Below are 27,144 nucleotides of genomic sequence, written 5' to 3'. Positions count from 1 at the left end.
GTGGCAATCCGACTGTGATTGCCATGCCACGGGGAATTCTGGCCCTTCCAGTCGTCTTCAGTGATAAACAGTTTAGTAATTTCCGTGTCAAGGCGAGAGGAAGAGGGGTTGCTCCTTATTATACTGCTATTATTCTTTTGACAAATTTTGGCTCATAATTACTCAATTCGTTCCTCCATGACCACCGATGTTTTCCCACCAGCCTCCACTCCGCTCCCAAGTAGCTTGTTTTGAAATAATGTCTATTTTATTGCTCACCCTATCTAATGCCCATGTCACTTAAAAAAGTAAATAAATTGAGATAACCCAATTCTATTTTTTCCCCAATTAAGGGATAATTTAGTGTGGCCAATCCACCTACCCTGCACATCTTTAGGATGCGTGGGTGAGGCCCATGCAGACATGGGGAGAATGTTCAAACTCCACACGGACAGTGACCCGGGGCCTGGTTCGAACCCGGGTTCTCGGTGAGGCAGCAGTGCTAACATTTGCACCACTGCGCTGCCCTCTAATGCACATTTAAAACAAGGACTACGGGTCAAATTCCAGGGAAACAGGAATAAGAAGCAAAGATTTTCTTTTAAAACCACAATTAAAAAGGCAGCACGGTGACACAGTGGTTAGCACAGTTGCTTCACAGCTCCAGGGTCCCAGGTTCGATTCCCCGGCTTGGGTCACTGTCTGTGCGGAGTCTGCACATTCTCCCCATGCCTGCGTGGGTTTCCTCCGGGTGCTCCAGTTTCCTCTCAGTCTAAAGATATGCAGGTTAGGTGCTAAATTGTCCTGAGTGTCGGAAAAGGACAGGTGGAGTTACTGGGCTACAGGGATAGGGTGGAGGTGTGGACTTAGGTAGGGTGCTCTTTCCAAACAGATGATGCAGGCTCATTGGGTCGAATGGCCTCCTTCTGCACTGTGAATTCTATGCTCTATGATGAATTGTTAACTATGAGTTCATCATTTCACGCCTACACAAACACCAAGCATCAGCTATTCCTAGATGTCAATGAACAACAAATGCATGCCAACATGCAAGCATCCATTACCCATCCCTGGGGTCAACTAGTTAATATGAGACTGGAGTCATAACGTAGGGTGGGATTTACGCACCAACCTGCCACGTGTTTTCAGCGCCGGAGTTGGCCTGCCAGCGCGATGTACCGGTCCTGCCATTGTCAATGGGATTTCCCGTTGACTGCACCCCTGATCGCCGGGAAACCCGTGCGCCAGTATGGGACCGGAATAGCCCGCCAGAGTGAACAGCCGGTAAACCCTGCCTATAATGTGGGATTGGAGTCACGTGTAGGCCTGATTGGGTGGGGGAGGGTGCCAGGTTCCTTCATATGGGACATCAGTGCACCAGCTAATGACAAAATAACCACCATAGATCCAGAGAATCCCTACAGTGCAGAAGGAGGCCATTTGGCCCAACAAGTCTGCATCGACCCTCCGAAAGAGCACCCTACCTAGGTCCAAACCACCATGCTTTCCCCATAAGCTGCACATCTTTGGACATTAACGGCACTTTTATCATGGCTTATCCACCTAACCTGCACATCTTTGGGCTGTGGGAGGAAACCGGTGCAGCTGGAGGAAACCCATGCACACACGGGGAGGATGTGGAAACTCCACACAGACAGTTGTCCAAGGCTGGAATTGAACCCGGGTCCCTGGCGGCGTGGGGCAGCAGTGCTAACCACTGTGCCACCGTACATTTTCTAGTGCCAGCCATTATTTACTAGATTGCTTGAATTTTACTTCCCAATCAGCCATAGTAGATTCTCTGGGTTGCTAGCCACATGGAGGAGATAAATGTGGAGTGGGAGGTGCCCTGATGGGACTAGAATGGTGAGGGGCAGCCAAGAGCATAATCTTAATTTTGGATAAGGTCATGACTGTGTATTTCAAGACTGAAGTATATTTAGAGCATTGGGGCATTGGACGCGAGGTATCATTCATTTATTTACAAGACAGAGTTTCTAAAATTACAAAATTGAAGTTTACGTGCAAAGTAATTTAAATTTTTTTTAAATGCACTATTTCATTTTTTGGATTTTATCTGACAATTAACCGTAGATTGAATCCAGTATGAGCATTAAGCCTGACAAAACCTGGAATAATTTACGTTGACATACTGCTCTTGTATTGCAATCCACATACTGCTTTCCCAGTTTAGCGCTTCATCTCATTGTCACACTGACATCTCAGCCCCATGTTGCGTCTCATATACATTTATCCATAAAAAGCAGGGTGGGAGAAGCTGCTGACCAAGCAACTGTTGGTATTCATTTCTCATTTGAAGTGCATATATTTTTTCTGAATACAAATATTCAGTTTTATTGCCCCCAAAAGAACATAACTGTTTATAGGTGGCTCCATTGATTTATTGATTCAAAGCCAAAATTCAGAAGGCCGGTCCTTCTGTAGCACTGCGTGCTGTTCACAACATTTTCCTTAATCTCTTTTCACATTCCCACACCCAGTGATGCACTACAGCAGAATTTGTCTGTTTTCAGAGCCCCGGAACAGGTCGCTAGTCTGTCGCCGGGGGGTTTATAGTTTAAGAGGTGTCACTCCCCATCAAGCCTGGCTGACGAGGAGTGTCTCCCGCTCCAACCACCAGCCATTGGCTTGGTGGAAGGATTTGCCACTTGACACTCACCCTGATTGGCTGCATTATGAACATACCTTACTTGGCCACCAAGTCCTGGGGTGGGACTCGAACCCAGAGCTTCTGACTCAGAGGCAGGGACGCGACCCACTGCTCCACAAGATCTCCACTTTATGCATAGAGCTCAGGAAATAAATCGGTGTCTGTATTTTCCTAATGAAAACCATTCTTCATCTCGTCGGTTTCTGCAACAGCAGGCTGGGTTTAACAGTTTCCACAGGGTGAGGGAGACAGGGCAAGAAGTGCATCATCTGCTTGCTCCTGACACTCCCCACCCCGAAATCTGTTATTTAAGTGAGGTGCAGCAAGCGTCGGCTGGCCAATTAATGACCATCCAGCCAGATGGTTGGCCACTTGATGCTGGGCAAGTGGGTTGGGGCAGCACAACCAATCGGGTAAGACATTCGTCGGGAGTGGGGTTTGGCTACCTGTTAAAAGGCTTTGGGATGGTGGCAGCTTTACGAGAAATCCACGTTTGGTGACAGCACCAGATGGCATCGTCCATAGCAGACACTGAAGCAGCAGCAGGGTGAGGGCACGTTTTTCCCATTCTGTGGACTATTATGCCATCAGTGTTGCATTCAGAACCCTTGCCAGAGAGAGAACAACAGCTGAGCACACCTGTCCCATTCCCCAAGCGATAGAAAAAAAAGTCATATTCCACCCTTTAACTGTTTGTCTCGGCAAAGCAGCTGAAAGACCACCTTAATTTTTCCAACACTGGGGGTGGGCTGCACTGACCCCGAGGCTAAGTGTTGACGCTGTTGGAAACGTTTTTCGATGGCGTCAACACGGCCTCAGGATCAGCAATTCTGGCCCCTACAGGGGGCCAGCACGGTACTGGAGCAATCCACGCCACTCCAGCTGCTGATCCCGGCGTCAACTGGGTGCCGCGGGGTCCGGGCATGCGCAGTGGCTCCCTTCTCCCCTCCAGCCCCGACGCAACATAGCGTAGGGCTACAGGATCCGGCGCAGATGAAAGGAGGCCCCCAGCCAGAGAGGCCGGCCCGCCGATCGGTGGGTCCCGATCGCGGGTCAGGGCACAACGGAGGCCCTCCCCCCACCCGGGGTCGCTCCCCCCTTTCCCCCCCCACAAGCCCCCCCCCCCCCCCCCCCCCCCCCCCCCCCCGACCCTTCCACGCCGAGGTCCCGCCGGCTGAGAGCAGATTAGAACGGCGCCGGCGGGACTCGGGTGTTTTGCTATGGCCGCTCGGCCCATCCCAGGCCAAGAATTGGCAGGGGGGGGCACGTAGAACGGCCCCCGACCGGTGCCACGCCGACCACGCCAGCGCCAATTCTCCGCTCTGCATTGGGGCGGCGTGGTGCAATTCGCGCTGGTCTCGGGAATTCTCCAGCCCGGCCCCAAGCTGAGAGAATCCCACCCTTTGGGTGGAATTCTCCCCTACCCGGCGGGGCAGGCGGTCCCGATGGCGAGGAGTGGCATGAACCAATCCGGCACGGGCCACCCGGAAGGTCCGGAATCCTCTGCACCTTCAGGGGCTAGGCCAGCGGCAACGGGGTTCGCGCCGCGCCAACCAGCGCAGAAGGGGTTTGGTGCCACGCCAACCAGCGCCGAAGGGCCTCCGCCAGCCGGCGCAGGTTTGTGCATGCGCAGGCGGCTCTCAGTAGCAGAGCAGTCGCAGACAGGCACTGTTCTAGTTGATTAAAGCCACAGTTTACTTCTACTCCTTGTTTTGTGTGAATTGATGGTTGCATCAATTTAATCGACCAGAACAGTGACTGCTCTGCTACTGAGAGCCGCCTACAGGGCTGCTGCTCTTTATACCTCACCTCAATGGGAGGAGCCAGGGGTAGAGCCCACAAAGGCACCAACATGATACATTCCAGGTAACACCTTATAATGGTCCATAGGTGGAGCCTTCATGGGCAACAGCGTGGTACAGTTACATACATGGTGAATGGTTAATGCAATACATTCACCACATCCTGGAAGGCAAAATACAAATGCTGCTGTCTGCCCAGCTTGCAACTGAACCTTTCCAGCTAAGACCCCTCCTGATTGGCATCTATGGTGAAAAGGGATGTTTATGTATAGAATTCCAATGTAACTACAGCACGCACCAGACTCAAACCACAAACATTTCAATTATGGCGTCTAAAAGAGGATTTAAAAACTACTGATATTGACAGCGGTATCTATTTCTAAACCTTTGTAACTGCCCACTGTTTTGACCAAGAAAATGGCAACCCCCCTACCCCCCTGAAAACAAACAACCTAAAACTGAACAATGCACTGATTAAGTCACTGTGCCTCCCCCAACTCGGAACTAAAATCTTATTTTTCAAATTGTCGCAAAGAATAACTTCAGAATTATTTAGGCTCCTTCAGTTTATTCTATTTAGATGTATTAACATATTTAAAGCTTTTGTAGCTAGCCCAGGGGCTTTATGAAAGGCAAGCCCGGTTTACGAGGGAGGTAAATATGGGGTAAGACCCGTGCAACCGGTTCAAATTTCAGTGCCTGAAAATAAAAATGAAGAAAACGGAGCTATGGCAGCAAACGGTAAGTGTTTTTGACAATCTGAAACTCATTCCGACATCAGTTTAGTGCCATCTGACTGATGCACGCAAAAGTTTGCTTCTCACATTTACACCTCTTCCCCCTGTTCACCCGGTGGGAAGCTAATCCGTTCTTTCCATTTGAAGAGCATAAAATGAGCACAGGTTCACAATGGTAGTCAGTCGGTGTAGGCTCACAGAGATATTAATTTCAAGGTCATGGGAGTAATCTAATATTAGCGCTATCCAGTGTACACAAAATGGAACTGGTTTTGGGTTCTGTGGCTTCCACTCTTTACAATAAAATTTAACGTAATATTTAATCTATATTTATTTCTTAATGACAATAGACAGACGCCAAGGGTACATAGATTTTCCCACCTGGTGTCATTGACTAAGAGAAGAATACAGACTCTTCAATAATTTATTTTAATTCTTCCAGAATAGGAAGATAGTTCCTCGAGCAAGAGAGAATAAAATGAAATTACCCATCTTTGCATCAAGCGAGCATCCCCCCCCACCTTACATAAGTGAACTGCAAACTGAGACAAAGAGCGGGATTCTCCATCCTTCATGGCAGCGGGACGCTGCAGTGAATGGGCTATATTCTCCATCCTCGGTGGTAGCGGCAGCGAGCAGACTCGAAACAGAGCATCCTGGTCAAAATATCTCCAGCAAAATGCTGGAAGAAACCAGATACGTTAAAGTTTCTTAGCCGCAGTCATCCTCATAGCCACTCTATTGGGTTAGATAGATAGAAGATAGAAGATAGAACATTACAGCACAGTACGGGCCCTTCGGCCCTCGATGTTGCGCCGACCTGTGAAACCATCTGAAGCCTATCTGACCTACACTATTCCATTTTCATCCATATGTCTATCCAGTGACCACATAAATGCCCTTAAAGTTGGCGAGTCTACTACCGTTGCAGGCAGGGCGTTCCACACCCCTACTACTCTCTGAGTAAAGAAACTGCCTCTGACATCAGTCCTATATCTACCACCCCTCAATTTATTAGGGTTATTATATTATAACTGTGGCAACATCTAGGAAAACAATATTTCAGCAACTAAACTGTAAGTAATTGATTATTGAATTAAATTGCTCAAGCTCCGAACATGCTATCCTTGTCCTGCTCAGAAGTTAGGGGTGTGGTCTCAGCACATGTTAGATAACAATGACAACTTCCTTCATGATGGGCAGGCACCTGCTGGGGTTCAGGTAGGAGAGCTGTTTCCTGAACACCTTGAGCAGGTATGGCCTCCTGATGAGACCCCCTTTCCCCCTCCTTCCTCTCCTCGCAGCTGGTCCTGCTCTGAGTGGCCTCTAATCCTTTTCCCAGCCTGCTCCATTCCAAGACGAAAATTTACTCGGCCACCCAAGCAACAGGTTTCTGCACAAGCCTTTGCGGTACCAAAAATAAATACTTCAGCACCTGCCAGATCACGCTATGTATGACAATTTAATTCCGGAAGTGTGGAAAAGTTCCCAAAATGCCAACAACTTACCTGTAAGTAATTGATTATTTATTTAGATTGTGCTGGTTCAGTTCCTTCATGTCATTTAACGCAACGTTAAAAAGGAGGGCCTGGAGGGGTTCCAAAATGGTAACACTGGCATCAAATCAATGTTACATGTTGATTGATGTCATGCACTACCTGTTCTGCACCTGGTGGACGTCAATCCCCATGCCAATATAGCATCCAGCACACTTCAGGAGCCAGAGGTATGAGCCATTTTGGAACCATACAGGGCCTTGTAGCATCCAAAAACTAAAAACCAGTGCCACTGAACCTCAATGTTTCAGGTCAGTGACCTCTCGTCAGATCGGTTAACCTCTCTCCACATAAACTGTTTAGCCTGTTCAGTCCATCCTGTATTTTCTGTTTTTATTTCAGATTTCCGGCACCCGGGGGATGGGGGGGGGGGGCCTTTGTGAAGCAATTTCAGAGTGGGAGTTATGCAAAGAAGATCAAAAAGTGTGTGGACAAAATAAATTTATTATCAACACCTGCCACTCGATAGGACAACTTGGAAACTTCATAAGTTGTAACTCAATCACATTCCATCAGGAGACCTGCACAGTGGATCAGGTAGTATAGCAATAATAATAATAATCTTTATTATTGTCACAAGTAGACTTACATTAACACTGCAATGACGTTACTGTCATCAGGCCCCTAGTCATCACATTCCGGCGCCTGCTCAGGTACACAGAGGGAGAATTCAGAGTGTCCAAATTACCTAACGCCTTTCGGGACTTGTGGGAGGAAACTGGAGCACCCGGCGGTGCACAGGGAGGACGTGCAGACTCCGCACAGACTGTAACCCAAGCCGGGAATCTGGGACCCTGGAGTTGTGAAGCAGCAGTGCTAACCACTGTGCTACTGTGCCACCCAATTGATAATCAACCTAAACTGCACATGACTGCTGAAGGCAATCAATCAAAATACATCAAAATAGCTCTGCTAAGCTAAATATAAAAATGGTTTTATTCATTCTCAAGAAATAAGCGTTACTGGAAAGGCCCGGAATTAATGCCTAGCCCTGGTTGTCTGGAAATTCACTGGAACATTACTGGAAGGCAGTCATAAAATCTTGCCCCGCAATCTTAGCCCTAGACATGAGAGTGTCAGGGACACTAGGCTGGATTCTCAGGTCGCTGACGCCAAAATCAAGTTCAGCGATCGACCAGAGAATCCAAGTTTCCAATTAAATTGGGGGAGTCGCCGCTTTCGCAATGCTCCGCCCCTCTCCAAAGCGGTGTACTCTCCGTGTACGCTGCGCCATGTATCAACGGCCTCAGGACATTGCCTGAGGCCCATTCCCCGATGCTCCACCCCCGACCGGCCGAGTTTCCAATGGCATTGCTCGTGTGTAGTTTCATCCGTCGGGAATTCGCTATGCCATCTGCGGACTCAGTCCAGTGCCGCCACAGTCAGGGAAGGGCCAATCCACGGGCAAGGGGCACATTATTCGGAGCTGGGGGCACTGTAGGGGGGTGGTCCGGGGCACGCAAGCCGGCCGAACACAAAACATACAGTGCAGAAGGAGGCCATTCAGCCCATCGAGTCTGCACCGACCCACTTTAAGCCCTCACTTCCACCCTACCCCCGTAACCCAATAACCCTTCCTAACCTTTTTGGACACTAAGGGCAATTTTAGCGTGTCCAATCCACCTAACCTGCACGTCATTGGACTGACGGAGGAAACTGGAGCACCCGGAGGAAACCGACGCAGACACGTGGAGAACGTGCAGACTCCCCACAGACAGTGACCCAGCAGGGAATTGAACCTGGGACCGTGGCACTGTAAAGTCACAGTGCTGGCCACTGTGCTACCGTGCTGCCCGAATGGGGGGACTATTTCGCGGGCCGGGTCCGCAAGTGGCCACCGCCATGAAGCACGGCGCGGCAGCTGCAGGCACCTCCGTGTTCATGCGCACCCACGGACCCGGCAATTCTCCAGGCGTATCGGCAGCTAGAGCAGGGTGCTTTATGCTGCTGTCCTGTGTCATGGGAATGTCACTTTAAGACATGTTTGTCTGCTCAAGTGGCTGCAGTGATGTCAGGAGTGTGGGTGGAGCTGAGCTCTGGTTCTGCTTTTTAGTTTCACTTTTGAGGAAAAGCTTGGGTGTGTCTGCGTTTTTTGGTTTTTAGTGTTGGAGCTGAAGCCAGCCAAAGATGGTGTAATTTCGATTTCTCTGCCATCTCAAGACTATCTCTAGATCATTTGGTGAAGTCAGAGTGATAACTGCTCTCAGTAGAGAATTTAAACCTGATGTGCTTCTGTAAAAACGATTTTGTCTTATGAATGTTAAAAGGAAAGTTTAAGGTTACTTAGAGTGTTATATTCTTTGGGGGGGGAGGGGTGTATTTGAATTCATGGGTGCTAAGATGTTCACTGTTTGTTTTAAAAAGGTTAACTGAGTTCAAAAACTAAACATTGTTTTGCTTTAAAAATTACTTTTAAATTTCCCCTGCAGCACACACTGTAGAGTGGGCCGTGTGCTCCCCATATCACAATCTAGTAAAAGTCGTGGGTCAGGTGATCTCCATGATATAATAATAATACTTTGGAGTTCTCTAACCCCTGGCCCATAACACCTGCTAGCCTCCAGCAAAACGGGGGATCAGTGGCCGTTTTGCATCAGCATTTGTGGCATAAAACACCACCGTTCCCCTGTCGACGTGGGGACATAGCCCCAGTGTCACAGAATCCAGCCCACTTTGTCTACTCCAGCTGAGAAGCTGCCCGTATTGATCCACATTGCCCGACCTGCCTTTCACAACACCTTCATGTTACGCGAGATGGAAAAAAAGTCCGAGCAACACTGACCTTGCCATTCACCAAGATCTGAACAAAAAAAACCCATCATGAAAGCACTTAAAATTTTACTGGGCTGAAGCTAATGGTTTGGGTTTACCCAATGTTTAACTGGAGGACACTGTGGTTCGTCCAATATTTTCAACATACCCCACACAACGATGTTCGGAGATCTCGAATGTAATGAATTATCAGTAATGGCTATTTGAAGGGGTTTTTACCTCAATACTGACTTTTTGTGGGTTTCTGGACTGGCAATCAAAGCCTGCTAAACATGTTGAGCCAATTCAGTCAGTATGAATAGCAACATAAGGTTGAAGAATATCAACAGGAGTGAACAGCTCTTGGGAAAGATACGGTATACCAACCTCCCCAAGAGCCTAACCAAACACAGAAGCTCCTCAAGATTAGCAAATATGGGTAAACCCCTCACCCACCTCTGCTATTTACGGAACTATCCCATCTTTTCTCTACTTTGCTTAGAGATGGGAGACAGCGGGCGGGATTCTCCCCTACCCGGCGTGACGGAGGGTGCCGGAGTAAGGAAGTGGCGCCAACCACTCAGGGGTCGCGCCTCCCCAAAGGTGGGGAATTCTCTCCACCTTTGGGGGCTAGCCCCGCGCCGGAGCCGTTGGCACCAGAAGACTGGCGCATAAAACCGGCGCCCCTGGTGCGGGGCTGGCCGAAAGGCTTTCGCCGGTCCGCGCATGCGCCGGCAGTGACGTCAGCGGCAGCTGGCCGCTGACGTCACTGCCGGCGCATGCGCGATGCGGGGTTCTCTTCCGCTTCCGCCATGGCGGAGGCCGTGGCGGCGCGGAAGGAGAAAGAGTGCAGCCAGGGCACTGGCCCCGAGTCTGAGCGGGGGGCCCCGATCGCGGGCCAGGCCACTGTGGGGGCACCCCCCGGGGTCCGATCGCCCCCCCCCCCCCCCCCCCCCCCCAGGACCCCGGGGGCCTGCTCGCGCCGCTGAGCCCGCCATTCCAGAGGTGGTTTAAACCTCGGCGGCGGGAGAGGCCTCCCAGCGGCTGGACTTCGGCCCATCCGGGCCGGAGAATCGCCGCAGGGGCCTCTCCAATCGGCGGGGCGAGATTCCTGCCCCCGCCACTTCCCGGGTGACGGAGAATCTCTGCCACGGCGGGGGCGGGATTTTAGGCGCCCCCAGGCGATTCTCCGACCCTGCTGGGGGTCGGAGAATTTCGCCCAACAGCTCCAACTCCCGGACAGCAATGGTTAATCTTGTTTTGTCTTTGCTTTGATTACATGAAGCAACTGAATAAAATTTCATGCCCACAAACTACATTTGAGTTGGCCATTGTGTTTGAACAGCTGTGGCAGGCAAAAAAGAAAAGCAAATGGCGTAAATCCAAAGGAGGCTTAAATAGATAAAGGAAATGAGACAACCTCTTAGATTAACACTCCACTCTGGACAGCAGAAGGTTGGGGCGGTGGCTGATGGTTTGAAAAATGAAAAGGTGGGAGAACACTTTCCCAATCTGCAGAATGTGAACCTGCTGTCATATATACAGTATATGATGGTGCAGAGACACACACTGACTGACACACTGCAAGACCAATCAACACATACAACACAGCAGCCAATCACCAGTTAGGGCACGGTCACTGTAAAACCAGAGGGCACTAGTTTTCCCGCTCATTCGGGATGCAGCCTCTGAGACAGACAGAGCCCGCAGTCAGTAGCACAAACATCGACCATGTGCTAGCAGTGTCGTCTGGTCAGATTAGGCACAGGTCTTCAATCAATCTAACGTAGTGTCGACCCACACTGCAAGTATGTTCAACAACTCCTAAGTTAATAAAGTAGAGGTGTACTATTACAAGTGTTGGTAGCCTGTCTATGTTACTGCTAAGGTAAACGCAGTTTCCACAGATCCAGAGTACCCAACACATCACCTGCCACCATTTGTACAGCAGAAGTGGGCATTCAGCTTTTATTGACCACCTCCAGTTCCTTTATTGAAGGTTGTGGTGTGTTGCCTTCTTGAACTGCTGCAATTCATGTGATGGAAACGCTTCCACAATGTTGTGCGGCAGGAAATTCCAGGATTTTGATCCAGTGATGATGAAGGAACATTTCCAAGTCAGGATGGTGTGCGACTTGAAGGTGAATTTGTGGGCGGTGATGTTCCCTTGCACCTGTTGCCCTTGTCCTAGATGATAAGATGCTGAGATTATTGAACCCAGTAAGAAATCTTACAACACCAGGTTAAAGTCCAACATGTTTGTTTCAAACACGAGCTTTTGGAGCACTGCTCCTTCCTCAGGTGAGGAGCAGTGCTTCGAAAGCTAGTGTTTGAAACAAACATGTTGGAATTTAACCTGGTGTTGTAAGGCTTCTTACTCTGCTCACCCCAGTCCAATGACGGCATCTCCACATCGAGATTATTGAAGAAGGCTTGACAGGTTGCTGCCTGTGGAAGGCACACATTGGAGCCATGTTAAGCCAGTGGTGGAGGGAGAGAATTGGGGTGGAGGGAGTGAATTGGGGCACTGTCCTGCTGCATGTAGACATAGCCTGGTTCAGTCCCGAGAAGCTACAAGTGTTACCGTGCGCTGTGCAATCACCAGCAAGCATCCACACTTCTGACTTTATGACGGAGGGAAGGCCATTCATGAAGCAGCCGAAGATGGCTGGGGCTAGGGAGCTCAAGAACTCCAGGAAGTAGTAAACAGGAAAGCAAACATAATCTACTTCCTCCGCAAAAGGATTTAGTCTGAGTCGCTACCAAATACAACACACGGAATTCATGACCAAAACTGCAGCATCATAGTCCGATAGAAACAGGATGACGTCTGCAGCGAGTGGAGGACAGTGACATAGTGGCTTCAATTCTCCGGCCGTCGGGATCCTCTGTTCCCGCCCCAGGGTTTCCGGCAGCGTTGGGTGGCTTCAATGGGAAATCCCATTGACAAGCAGAGGGAAGAGAGAATCCGGCTACCAGCGAACGGCGTGCCGTCGGGAAACACGCGGCTGGGGGAACCGAAGAATCCAGCCCCATATAAACAATGTGCGTAACATCAATAATAATCACCTACAGCTGTGTGGCCTCCAGGTGTGATTTACAGGGGAATTCCCAATTATCTGGCCAGCAACTGGGCGTCATTATATGGGGATAATTGAGCTTACTCTGCTGAATTTTAAAAGATTTATGAAATAATCCTTTACTTTTGGCAGGAGCCAGTTTTGGAGCTGAGTCAGAAGACCAAGTGTTCAAAGCCTTCTCCTAATACTTGTGCACATAATCCTGGCTTGCACTTCAGTCCCGGCTGAGGGAATGCCAAACTATCGGAAGCATTGTCTTTTGGATGGAATGTCAAACCAAGGCCTCGTTAAGGACGATGGGAGTTTTCAAATGGGTCTCAGGCTGATATTTATTCTGCAGACTGGTCAAGGCTACGATTTGTGGGACCTTGCTGTGTGCCAATTGGCTGCTGAGTTTGCAAACAGTACTCTTTCCCTGTAAAGCAGTTTGGGACAGAACAAAAGGTTGAAAACATTCTGAGGAACTCCAGACCAACACCCAAATACAATGCTACCCCATCACACAGAAATACAACACAATTCATGCCTATAACCTATCTAAATGCAACATTATTGCATGAATGTAATGTCAACTGACTGAACCTTGTATGCAAGTACCCTGTGCAGGTCTGAGAGAATTTTCTTAACACTCTTTCCATGAAAATATGATGGCTGAAGTTCCGCAAATTGGTGTTTTTCAGTGTGCTGATCAATACACATGTATAAACTAAAGAAAGTCTTTCATCCATTTGGAATAAAATAGTTAATCGGGACTTTACACAAACACATCATAATACATATGATGGGTTTGGACGGGTAGAGTTCTTTTCATGCCCCCAGGTCATTGCTAGGCTTTACAGCCAATAAAATATTTTTGAAGTGTAGTCACTGTATAATCAATGTAGGAATTGCAGCAGCCAATCTGCACATGTGAGGCCCCACAAACAATGAGAAAATAAACAGGTAATTTAATTTAGTGAGGTTACTTGAGGGATAAATATTGGACAGGACACTGAGAACTCGTCTGTTCTTCTGCGAATAAGATGGTTTACAACCAACTAAGGGGATAGCCAAAGAAAGGCAACCTCAGCAACTGCAACAACTGGAGGGGGACAATAACACTGCTGTCAGTACTTGCCAAGGTCTTCAGCACAATGCTCCTCAATAGATTGAAAGCAGGAGTAACCAGTACTCTTTGTGAAGGACAGGCAGGTTGCTGGGTTGGCAGATTACGCTGCAAACAGATCTTTACACTCAGGAACATTGGAGCAGAGCTTGGAATTTGAGAAAACGCTTGTTATCAACTTCATCTGATTTCAAGAAGTCTTTTGATATCATCCAATGGAAGTTACCCTGGTACATTGCAAGACTGCAATGCATCTTGGAACAAGATGTTCTTCTATGTCTTAGATTAAAATTCCAGCTGCTATGTCAAGACCAGCACGAACACTACAGACTCCCTCAACATCATCGCAGGAGTATGGCAAGGCTGCAAACCCTCTCCATTCTTTTTCTTCTTGGTTACTGATTTCATCATGCGGAAGGGAATGATGGCTGCACACTCTGGCATCCTGTGTCAACACCATCAATTGACTGACCTGGATTTCGCAAATTTCCTTGCCGACTGAAGAATTGTGCACATTCCAAGGCATGACCACCAGCCATGAGAGTAGCAGCAACGAGGCTGATCTATGCAAAAGACCAAGACAGTGCCGATGGTACAGCAACAATGCCTACCCATCATCATCAAACATCGGTACATCGATGATGTCAACCGCACCCCCTACCTAGGAAGCAACATCTCCAGGGTGGGCTATGCAGTGGTCCACACCTACACAAGAATCGGTAATGGAGCATCGGTCTTCCAGCAGCTCTACACGGTCTAGGCATCCAACACCATCAACACAGCCATGAAGCTGAAACTATGACTCTATATGTCTAATGTAGCAGCAATCGCAATCTCTACCAATGAGACATGAAGGAGAACAGCAAAGTGCCATGTAAGTTGGACATTTTTTACCAGTGCTGCCAATGTAAAATCCTGGGCATCACATAGAGACATAACTAACAAAGTGCTACAAGGAACTGGTCAGAAGTACCTGCAGGACATCAGAACAGGGGGAAAGACTGTCCTGCAGGCAGGACACATATTTTGTCTCCTGAATGTACACCCTGCCAGAACAGCAGTAGAATGGACACTAGCAGGAAGCAAAAGAAGATGGGGCTAGTAAAAGACAATCTCACAAAGTAAATTTTAAGAAGGAACTTCCAGGAATGGGCAAAAGGAACTGTAATGGACCGGGGTCTCCAGCAACATAGCATTCCTTTATCTGTTCTAGTGCCAGCCTGGACGATGTAATTTAGTCTCTGCTGTGAGGTGTGAGGGAGGTTTTATCTTATAATCTTCTCAATCAGTGGCGAGAGCGTGCATCCACTGACCTGATTTCTTAAAATAGCACCCATCAATATGGAAATAAAAATAAAAATATGTATTCCATAGCAATTTTAAAAAAGGTACACGCCTCTAAAAAAACAATACAGGAAACATCACACAATGTTCAGACACTGTGGCCGGGATTCTCCGACCCCATGCCGGGTCGGAGAATCCACGGGGGGGGGGAAGCGAGAATTGCTTCCCGACGCTGGCTTCCCAATTCTCCCTCGCCGATTCTCAGGTGCCTGCGGGATTCCCGCCGGTTGGAGGCTGTTGAAAGCGCCTCCCCCGGCGTTTTTCCGGGCCCCGACGGGCCGAGTGGCTGCCGGATTCGGCAGTCCCGCTGTCATGGGTTACCCAGGTCCCACACGACGGGAACTGGAAGATGTCTCTGTGGGGACCATCCTGGAGGGAGGGGTGGGGGGGATCCGAACCCCGGGGGGGGGGGGGGGGGGGGGGGGGGCATGGTGGTTTGGCACGCAATCGGGGCCTACCGATTGGCATGCGGGCAGGTTCCGTGGGGGCTTATGTTCCTCCGCGCCGAGCCCCTGTAAGGCTCCGCCATATTGCCCGGGGGCCGGTGCAGAGAAGGGAACCCCTGTGCATGCGCGGAATCATGCCGGCCGTAGCGCGCATGCGCGGAAATACGCCGGCCGTTGCGCGCATGCGCAAACTCGCGCCGGCCGTTCTGCGCCGGCTGGAGCTGCGGGGACCACTCAGGCACCGACCTAGCCCCCTGGGAAGGGGAGCATTCCCCATTATTGGGGATTGTTGTGGTTGGAGTGGTTGGCGCTGCGTTTCACGCCGCCATGGGGACATAGCAGAGGGCGGCAGAGCGGAGCTACTGATTGGCTGTTCCGGGGAGATTTGCATACGTGCAGTGCGGTCAGCCTAATTTGAAGGTGGTTTGTGAAGGGGCTGTTGTCAAGTGACAATTAAACCCGAAACACTTTCTCAATGTTTCTCTCCATACCCCCTCCTCTAACCAAAAAAAAACAACCGTGGTTGTCGGGAAGGTAAGTTTATCTCTTTAAAAACTTACTTTGAAGGGTGACATCACAGCAAAACAGTGATCTGATTGGCTGGCAAGGAAAGTGCTCCAATTAGCAGTTGCTGGGAGAATTTAACTCTGTGTGTTGGTGAGTATTGTGATCGGTAAGTAAAATCTTTATTCCTTTCACTTATTAATTATTTGATAATATATTTGTAATCAGTTAAGGTAAAGGGTAAAAATGGCAGGAGATCCCAGACCTGTGTTATGCTCCTCGTGCGCAATGTGGGAGTTCAGGGACGCGGCCGATGCCCCTGACTCCTTCATGTGCAGGAAGTGTGTCCAGCTGCAGCTCCTGTTCGACCACATGACGGCTCTGGAGCTGCGGATGGACTCACTTTGGAGCATCCGCGATGCTGAGGAGGTCGTGGATAGCACGTTCAGTGAGTTGGTCACACCGCAGATTAGGATTGGTGACGGATACAGGGAATGGGTGACCAAAAGGCAGAGAAAGAGCTGGAAGGCAGTGCAGGTGTCCCCTGCGGTCATCTCCCTCCAAAACAGGTATACCGTTTTGGATACTGTTGGGGGAGATGACTCACCAGGGGAAGGCAGTAGTAGCCAGGCTCATGGCACCATGGCTAGCTCTGCTGCACAGAAGGGCGGGAAAAAGACTGGCAGGGCTATAGTCATAGTGGATTCAATTGTAAGGGGAGTAGACAGGCATTTCTGTGGTCGGAAACGAGACTCCCGAATGGTATGTTGCCTCCCGGGTGCTCGAGTCAGGGATGTCTCCGATCGGCTGCAGGACATACTGAAGGGGGAGGGTGAACAGCCAGTTGTCGTGGTGCATATAGGCACCAACGATATAGGTAAAAAAAGGGATGAGGTCCTACAATCAGAATTTAGGGAGTTAGGAGATAAGTTAAAAAGTAGGACCTCAAAGGTAGTAATCTTAGGATTGCTACCAGTGCCACGGGACAGTCAGAGTAGAAATTCAAGAATAGTCAGAATGAATACGTGACTTGAGAGATGGTGCAGGAGGGAGGGGTTCAGATTTTTGGGACATTGGAACCGGTTCTGGGGGCGGTGGGACCATTACAAACCGGACGGTCTACACCTGGGCAGGACTGGAACCAATGTCCTAGGGGGTGCTTTTGCTAACACTGTTGGGGAGGTTTTAAACTAATGTGGCAGGGGGATGGGAACCAGATTAGGAAGTTAGAGGTCAGTAAAGAAGCAGCAACTAAAGCCAGTAAGGTACGAGACAATAAACTCAATGTGACTAAGGGGAAGAGTAGACAGGGAAGAGATGATGAACGCAAAGGTGGTCTGAGGTGCATTTTTTTTAATGCGAGAAGTGTAGCAGGTAAGGCAGATGAATTTAGGGCTTGGATTAGTACCTGGGAATATGATGCTATTGGTATTATTGAGACTTGGTTGAGGGAAGGGCAGGACTGGCAACTGAATATCCCAGGGTATAGATGCTTCAGGAGGGATAGAGAGGGAGGTAGAAGGGGTGGAGGAGGTGCATTACTCGTCAGAGATGATACCACAGCTGTGATTAAGGAGGGCATGATAGAGGATTCGAGCACTGAGGCAATATGGGTGGAGCTGAGAAATAGGAAGGGTGCAGTAACATTGTTGGGACTTTACTACAGGCCTCCCAAAAGCGAGCGTGAAGTAGAGGTACAAATATGCAGACAGATTATACAAAAATGTAGGAGCAATAGGGTGGTTGTGATGGGAGTTTTTAACTTCCCCAACATTTAATGGGATTTGTGTAGTGTTGGAGGCGTAGATGGAGCAGAGTTTGTAAGGAGCATCCAGGAGAGTTTTTTAGAGCAGTATGTAAATAGTCCAACTCGGGAAGGGGCCATACTGGACCTGGTATTGGGGAATGATCCCGGCCAGGTGGTTGATGTTTCAGTCGGTGATTACTTTGGGAATAGCGATCACAATTCCGTAAGTTTTAGAATACTCATGGACAAGGACAGGAGGGGTCCGAAAGGAAGAGTGCTAACAGGGTTAAGGAAAATCCCAAAGCATTTTATTCGTATGCAAGGAGCAAGAGGGTAACTAGAGAAAGGATTGGCCCACTTAAAGACAAAAGAGGAAATTTATGCGTGGACTCAGAGGAAATGGGTGAGATTCTTAATGAGTACTTTGCATCGTTATTCACAAAGGAGAGGGACAAGACGGATGTTGAGGCTAGGGATGGATGTTTAAATACTCTCGGTCAAGTTGTCATACGGAAGGGGGATGTTTTGGGTATTCTAAAAGACATTAAGGTGGACAAGTCCCCAGGACCGGATGGGATCTATCCCAGGTTACTGAGGGAAGCGAGGGTCGAAATAGCTGGAGCCTTAACAGATATCTTTGCAGTATCCTTGAGCACGGGTGAGGTCCTGGAGGACTGGAGAATTGCTAATGTTGTCCCCTTGTTTAAGAAGGGTAGCAGGAATAATCCAGGGAATTATAGACCTGTGAGCTTGACGTCAGTGGTAGGCAAACTGTTGGAGAAGATACTGAGGGATAGGATCTATTCACATCTGGAAGAAAATAGACTTATCAGTGATAGGCAGCATGGTTTTGTGCAGGGAAGGTCATGTCTTACAAACCTAATAGAATTCTTTGAGAAAGTGACAAAGGTAATTGATGAGGGAAGGACTGTAGATGTCGTATACATGGACTTTAGTAAGGCGTTTGATAAGGTATCCCATGGCAGGTTGATGGAAAATGTGAAGTCGTATGGGGTTCAGGGTGTACTAGCTAGATGGATAAAGAACTGGCTGGGCAACAGGAGACAGAGAGTAGTGGTGGAAGGGAGTGTCTCAAAATGGAGAAGGGTGACTAGTGGTGTTCCACAGGGATCCGTGCTCGGACCACTGTTGTTTGTGATCTACATAAATGACCTGGAGGAAGGTATAGGTGGTCTGATTAGCCAGTTTACAGATGATACTAAGATTGGTGGAGTTGCAGATAGCGAGGAGGACTGTCAGAGAATACAGCAAAATATAGATAGATTGGAGAGTTGGGCAGAGAAATGGCAGATGGAGTTCAATCCAGGCAAATGTGAGGTGATGCATTTTGGAAGATCAAATTCAAGAGCGGACTATATGGTCAATGGAAGGGTCTTGGGGAAACTTGATGTGCAGAGAGATCTGGGAGTTCAGGTCCATTGTACCCTGAAGGTGGCAACGCAGGTTGATAGAGTGGTCAAGAAGGCATACAGCATGCTTGCCTTCATAGGACTGGGTATTGAGTACAAGAGTTGGCAGGCCATGTTACAGTTGTATAGGACTTTGGTTCGGCCACATTTGGAATACTGCGTGCAGTTCTGGTCGCCACATTACCAGAAGGATGTGGATGCCTTGGAGAGGGTGCAGAGGAGATTCACCAGGATGTTGCCTGGTATGGAGGGTCCTAGCTATGAAGAAAGGTTGAGTAGATTAGGAATGTTTTCATTGGAAAGGCGGAGGTTGAGTTGGGACCTGATTGAAGCCTACAACATTATGAGAGGTATGGATAGGGTGGATAGCAACAAGCTTTTCCCAAGAGTGGTCAGTTACAAGGGGTCACAATTTCAAAGTGAGAGGGGGATAGTTTAAGGGAGATGTGCGTGGAAAGTTTTTTACGCAGAGGGTGGTGGGTGCCTGGAACGCTTTACCAGCGGAGGTGGTAGAGGCTGGCACGATAGCATCATTTAAGAAGCATCTAGACAGGTATATGAACGGGCGGGAACAGAGGGAAGTAGACCTTGGAAAATAGGAGACAGGTTTAGATAAAGGATCTGGATCGGCGCAGGCTGGGAGGGCTGAAGGGCCTGTTCCTGTGCTGTAATTTTCTTTGTTCTTTTGTTCATTATTGGAGAATCCCGCTCTGTACATTTCAAAGCCACGATTTCAGAGCTGTCTGAGTGTATTCACCATTTTCTATTTCCAGATGTGAACATCTGCAGTATTTTATTCCTTTATTATTTTATATATATATTTAAGCAAGTTGTTCATTATGACATACTCTTGTTTTAGAGTAGGAGCAATTCCATCACCTGACATGTCAAATGTATTCAAATCTGTCGTTGATCCATAACTTGGGACGAGGCTTCAAAGCAAACTGCTTCAGGAATAGAAGCCAGCCAAAAAAACTCCCTCTTGTGATGACGGTTCCATTTAGCCTGAGAAAGTTTCATTCTTTGGAGAGGTTTTTGGACACCGCACAAACTGCAATCCAAAACCAACATAACCAACCGGGAACAGTGCTGCAAGACATGAAGCAATGACCTCGCAGAGGAATGCTGGCCACTGTTAAAAAGGCTTACCAAACAAAAGAGCAAAGACCAAAGACAAGGATTTAATTTATGAGTAATACTTCTTTGTATTAGTAATTTGCCCTTGTTCTGCAGGTTATCCAACGCTGCACACTATCCCTAGCTGAGGGGATATTGAGGGGATAGATGGGCGAGTTGGTGGAGCACAGTCCAGCTCTGATTCCCCCCCCCCTCACCCCCACCCCCATGGAGATGCACTTGAGCAGCTAACAGTACCCTGCATCTAGTAGCATCAGAGATAGAGGGCTGGGTTTTCCTTTTCTGAGGCTAAGTGCTGGCACCAACGGGGAATCTGTGGTGTTCCACGACAGGAAAATCGGTGTGAAACCCTCACCGATTCCGGTACCGGTGAGGGGCTAGCACCAGCGCCGCAATGAACACCCGCGGAACGTGCGGAAAACAGCCTGAGAATCGGCAGGTCCCGGGCCACACATGCACAGGACTGACAGGCTGCAGCCGCGCACGCCTATACCCGCACCGGTCACGGGGGAAAACAGGGAGCGGCCATGCTGGACCGCATACCCTCCCACCCCGACCACACTACCTACCTCCTGGCCACCCCCCACCAGTCCTCCCAGCTGTAGCAGAAGCCGCCCCCCCCCCCTCTCCCCAGACAGCAGCAGGGATCTCGGCTGATCATGGCAGCGCAGGACACTGTCCGCAGCCGTCACGCCACCTTCCCGACCGCTGGGACCACACGTGGCCCGCGCAGTCGGGAACTCGGCCCATTGGAGGCAGAGCATCGCGGGTGGGCCGGCTGATGGCGCTCCGACAGGTTGCGACTGCGCGTGGCGTGCGTCCCGATGACACGATTTGGAAGGGGTGGAGAATCACCAAGCGGCGTCAAACTGCCTCGATTTCGGCTTTGGGAGCCATTCTCTGCCCGATCGCCATTCCCAATTTTGCCGTCGGGCTACGGAGAATCCCGCCCAAGATTTCCATCTCCGAAATCACAACACCTTACTTGAGCCCCTCAGTGTGTATCAGCACTTTAAACGTCTTGCCACTGACCCCCCAAAAGGAAACCTTAGGAAAACCTTACTTACTGCGATAAAGTTTGTATTCTCCGATAAAGGCTGTTTTCAAAGCTACTCAAGCAAAAGTAAAAGTATTGCTACAACATAAAATATGTCTTTGAACAGTAAGTGCTTTTTGTTGCTTTGACGAAGAGGATAGCCAGAACTGCAGTTCACTATTTCTGGACACACATCTCTATGATCCTGCCTTTTCGCTTTCCAACATAATTGGCCAAGTTCAATGTGTTAAATTCTTTGGCATCAACTGAAGTGGGGGAGGAAAGGAGGAGAAGAATCCAAAAACAAAGTCGCTATCTGGATACTCTGCAACACATGGTCAACAAACACATACACACAAATTAAGGATGAAAAATTATATTTTAGAATCTTTAATGAACGCTACACATGCAAAACTTTATATTCAGAAATTTCTGTGAGAAATCTTGAAAATCCATGTGCACCCCAATATTTTTCATCATCTTTTATACTGGCTCATGATTCAGTTTCCCACTACAAGTCTCCCCCACAAAACTGGTCACATTTCCAGGCCAATATCCAGGCTGGCAACTGAACATTCAACAGTAGGTATCTGACACTTTTGAAGTATAGGAAGAAATGAAAAGGAGGTGGGGTAGCACTGTTAACACGGAATGAGATCAGTATAGTAGTGAGTAATGATCTTGATGCAGAAGATAAAGATGTGGGGCTGGATTCTCCGTTTCACTAAGTGCCTGCTCGAACGGAAAATTCAGGGGAGGTTTACGATGAAAAAAATCGACGCCGACCCCTCACCCATTCCGGGACCATGAGGGGCTAACTGCGGCGCCGGGTGTAACTCCTGGCTCCCGCACCGAAAATGGCTGGATCTTGGCCGCACATGGCTGACTACCTGCAGCGGTCATGCTGTACAACATGGCGGTAGCCATGCGCGTACCAGACCCGCCATCCGCGACCCCACTGGCCATCTGCCACCAGTCCCCCCAGCCCCCGGGAAGCCCCCCCCCTCGCCTCCCTAGCCGGCGGCACAGATTCCGGCCAAATGTGGCGGCGCAATTTGTTGTGGTCAATCCATTTAACCAACACATCTTTGGACTGTGGGAGGAATCCAAAACACCCGGAGGAAACCCAAGAAGACACTGGGTGAAAGTGCTAACTCCACACAGTCACCCGAGGCCGGAATCAAATCTGGGTCCCTGGTGCTGTGAATCAGCAGTGCTAACCACTGTGCCACCGTGCCACCCGTGTCTCATTAATATCATTAATGGTGTAGTCGTGGCCGAGTGGCTACGGTGATGGACTAGAAATCCATTGGGGTCTCCCCACACAGGTTCAAATCCTGCCGACTACAAATGTTCTTTTAGGGGCTGGTTTAGCACACGGCTAAATCACTGGCTTTGAAAGCAGACCAAGGCGGCAGCCACATGCTGGTTAAATGGATTAACCACAACAAATTGCCCTTAAGTGTCCAAAAAGATGTGCAGGTTAGGTGGGGTTATGGAGTTACAAGGATAGGGTGGGAGAGTTAGTCTAGGTAGGGTGCTCTTTTAGAGGGTCGGTGAAGGCTCGATGGGCTGAATGGCCTCCTTCTGCACTGTTGGAATTCTATTCCAAAATTTCCAGCGGACTGAAAAACTGCAAATGCAGAACCGCCTTTAAAGAAAGTAGGTCGGAAGATCCAGGAGTCCAGGGGGTGAGAGAGGCTGACGTCTTGGCCTTTGCCTCATTGGTAGCCCGGAGATGGATATTGTTAGCGTGGAGGGACTCAAAGCTCCCAAATTCAGAGATCTGGCTTAGTGACATGGCCTGGTTTCTCAGACTTGAGAAAATAAACTTTGCCCTAAGAGGGTCAATGCGAGGGTTCGTCCGGAGGTGGCAGCCGTTTGTCAACTTCTTAACTGTCAGCAAAGGTGGGGGGGGGGGGGGGGGGGGGGGGGAGGAGGGTGAGGAGGGTGGGGGGAGTTAGATTATTGTTTAGAGGAGGTGGGACATGTGAAGGAGGGAAGCAGTCTTTGCACTATGTTTATATTTGTATTGTTTACTGTCATTATTATAAAATTATAAATGCCTTAATAAAATGTTTTTCAAAAAAAAAGGGAGACAGAAAGCAAGAAGCCATAGGCTACTTAGCCCAACATTTGTCCGTGAGAAAAATGTGGAATCTATTATTAAAGAAATAATAGCAGGACATTTGGGAGATCTTTGCTGGATTGCATTGTTAGTAAGAAATGAACTTAAATCAATAGCAAGAAGTGATATCGGGTCAGAAGGCATAGAACCTGTGTGGGTAGAGTTGAGGAATTGCAAAGGGAAAAAGACCCTGATGGGAGTTATGTACAGGCCCCCTAGCAGTAATCAGGATGTGGGGCAGAAAATAAATCAGGAGATAGAAAAGGCATGTAAGAAAGGCAGTATTACAATAATCATGGGGGGCTTCAATATGCAAGTGGACTGGGAAAATCAAGTTGGTAGCGGATCCCAAGAAGAGGAATTTGTGGAATGTCTCATTGTGGAATGAGATGGATTTCTGGAGCAGCTTGTGGCAAGAGTCCACTAGGTAACAAGCAATTCTGGATTTGGTGATGTGTAATGAGACAGACTTGATTAGGGAACTTAAGGTGAAGGAACACTTAGGGGGCAGTGACCACAATATGATAGAATTCACCCTGCAGTTTGAGAGGGAGAAGCTGGAATCAGATGTAACGGTTTTACAATTGAATAAAGGTAACTACAAAGACATGAGGTAGGAGCTAGTCAGAGTTGATTGGAAAAGGAGCCGAGCAGGGAAGATAGTGGAACAGCAATGGCAGGAGTTTTGGGGGGTTATTTGGGAGGCACAACAGAAATCCATCCCAAGGGGGAGGAAGCATGCTCAGGGGAGGACAAGGCAACCATGGCTGACAAGGGGAGTCAAGGACAGCATAAAGAGCAAAGGAAAAGGCATACAATATGGCGAGGATTAGTGGGAAGCCAGACTATTGGGAAGCCTTAAAGTAAGCAGAGAACAACTAAAAAGCAATAAGGGTGGAGAAGATGAAATTGGAATCTAAACTAGCTAGTAATATAAAAGAAGATTGCAAGAGATTTTTTTCGATATATAAAAGGTAAGAAAGAGGCAAGAATGGACATTGGACCAGTGAAAAATGTGGCTGGAGAAGTAGTAATAGGGAACAAAGAAATGGCAAAGGAACTGAATGGGTACCTGCACCAGTCTTCACGGTGGAAGACACAAGTGGCATACTAGAACTTCAAGAGAGTCAGGGGACCGAGGTGAGTGTAGTGGCCATCACTGAGGAGAAGGTTCTGGGGAAACTGAAAGGTCTGAAGGTGGATAAATCTCTTGGACCAGATGGACTACACCTTAGGGTTCTGAAGGAGACAGCTGAGGAGATTGTGGAGGCATTGGTGATGATCTTTCAGGAATCACTGGAGACATGGAGGATCCAGAGGATTGGAAAATGGCTAATGTCACACCCCTATTTCAGAAGGGAGGGAGGCAGAAGACAGGAAATTATAGACCGATTAGCTTGGCTTCAGTTGTTAGTACAATTTTAGAGTCTATTATTAAGGATGAGATTACAGAATACTGAGAAGTGCATGGTGAGAAAGGACTAAGTCAGCACGGCTTCGTCAAGTGGAGGTCATGTCTGACAGATCTGTGAGAATTCTTTGAGGAGGTAATGAGGAAGTTAGACAAAGGAGATGATCTATTTGGATTTCCAGAAGGCCTTTGACAAGGTGCCGTACAGGAGGCTGCTAAATAAGAGCCCATGGCGTTAGGGGCAAGATACTGGCATGGTATACCTCTTCATTCACCTGAGGAAGGAGCAGTGCTCCGAAAGCTCATGTTTGAAACAAACCTGTTGGACTTTAACCTGGTGTTGTAAGTCTTCTTACTGTGCTCACCCCAGTCCAACGCCGGCATCTCCACGTCATGGATACAAAGATAGGTAGGGAAGCAAGTGGTGAGGAGAATATAAAGTCTGCAAAGGGATATAGATCGGTTAAATAAGGCGGCAAATTAGTTGGCAGATGGAGTATAATGTGGGATTTTGTTCCCTTTGGCAGGGAGAATAGCAAGGCAGGATGTTATTTAAAAGTAGAGAGACTGCAGAATGTGACAGTACAGAGGGATTTGGGTGCCTTTGTAAATTAATCACAAAAGGTTAGCATAAAAGGTAAAGCAAGTAAGTAAGAAGGCAATTGGTATGTTGAACCTTATTGCAAGGGGTGGAGTATGAAAGTAAGGATATCTTGTTACAACTTTAAAGTGCATCATTGAGACCACGCCTCGGGGTACTGTGTACAGTTTTGGTCTTACTTAAGGAGGGTTTTGCTTTGAAAGCAGTTCAGAGGAGGTTCATTAGGCTGATTCAAGGGATCATAAGATCACAGCACATAGAAGCACAAGTAGGCTGTCTGGCCCATTGAGTCTGCTTTGTCATTCAATGAGATCATGACTGATCTGATGATAATCCTCAACTCCACTTTCCTGCCTTATCCCCAAAACCCTTGATTTCCTTACTGATAAAAAAAATCTGTCCATCATAGAATCCCTACAGTGCAGAAGGAGCCTATTTGCCCCGTCGAGTCTGCACCAACCCACTGAAGGAGCACCCTATCTGGGCCCAATCTCCCACCTAGGGGCAATTTAGCACGGCCAATCCACCTAGCCTGTACATCTTTGTGACTGTGGGAGGAAACCGGGGCACACGGAGGAAACTCACGCAGACACGGAAGAATGTGCAAACTCCACTCAGAAGTCACCCGAGGTCGGTATCGATCCCCGGTCCCTGCCGCTGTAAGGCAGCAGTGCTAGCCACTGTGCCACCATACCACCCTATCTCAGCCTTGAACATACTTAATGACGCGGCCTCACCAGCCCTCTGCAGTAAAGAGTTCCACAAATTCACAACCCTTAAGAGAAGAAATCGCTCATAATCTCCATCTTAAATGGGTGATCATTATTCTGAGATTATGCCCTCTAAATCCAGACCCTCCCACAAGAAACAACCACTTTTGTGAGGAAAGGTACAGAGTTCAGAAGAATAAGAAACCATCTCTTTGAAACCTTTTAGATGCTGAAGGGTTTCGACAGAGTAGACGCTGAGTGGATTTGGAAGGGTAGACGCTGAGGGGGTTCGGCAGGGTTGACGCTGAGGGGTTTTGGCTGGGTCGATGCTGAGGGGTTTCGGCAGGGTAGATGCTGAGGGGTTTCGGCTGGGTGGACGCTGAAGGGGTTCAACAGGGTAGATGCCGAAGGGGTTCGACAGGGTAGATGCTGAGGGGGTTCGACAGGATAGATGCTGAGGGGGTTCGACAGGATAGATGCCAAGGGGGTTTGACAGGGTAGATGCTGAAGGGGTTCGACAGGGTAGATGCCGAGGGGTTCGAAAGGGTAGGTGCTGAGGGGGTTCGAAAGGGTGAATGCTGAGGGGGTTTGGTAGGGTAGACACTGAGGGGGTTCGACAGGGTAGAGGCTGAGGGGGTTTTGCAGAGTAGATGTCAAAGTGGTTCAGAATGCCGAGGCTGTTCAGCAGGGTGGATGCTGAGGGGTTCAACAGCGTTGACGCTGAGGCGTATCGGCAGGTTAGATGCCGAGGCTGTTCAGTAGGATGGATGCCGAGGGGGTTCAGCAGGATGGATGCTGAGGGAGTTCAGCAGGATGGATGCCGAGGGGGTTCAGCAGGGTGGGTGCTGAGGGGGTTCAGCAGGATGGATGCTGAGGGGGTTCGGCATGGTGGACGCTGAGGGGGTTCAGCAGGATGGATGCGGAGGGGGTTCAGCAGGATGGATGTTGAGGGGGTTCAGCAGGATGGAT

The 27,144-nt window shown here is 48.8% G+C and overlaps 1 protein-coding gene and 1 non-coding gene across 3 annotated transcripts in view; one reads left to right on the top strand and one right to left on the bottom strand.

Annotated features, from left to right (window-relative positions):
* LOC119970759 (ras and Rab interactor 2-like) overlaps window positions 1–27,144 on the bottom strand; it is a 187,726-nt gene that overhangs the window by 122,468 nt on the left and 38,114 nt on the right. The gene's annotated exons all lie outside the window — the stretch shown is intronic.
* trnas-aga lies at window positions 22,593–22,674 on the top strand. Its single transcript has one exon. It is a non-coding gene; the product is annotated as a tRNA-Ser (tRNA).

This window comes from Scyliorhinus canicula, chromosome 1, assembly GCF_902713615.1.
Source record: "Scyliorhinus canicula chromosome 1, sScyCan1.1, whole genome shotgun sequence".
NCBI classification, from domain to species: Eukaryota; Metazoa; Chordata; class Chondrichthyes; order Carcharhiniformes; family Scyliorhinidae; genus Scyliorhinus; species Scyliorhinus canicula.
Note: the sequence above shows the minus strand (reverse complement) of the source record. Positions and strands in the feature narration are given on the sequence as shown.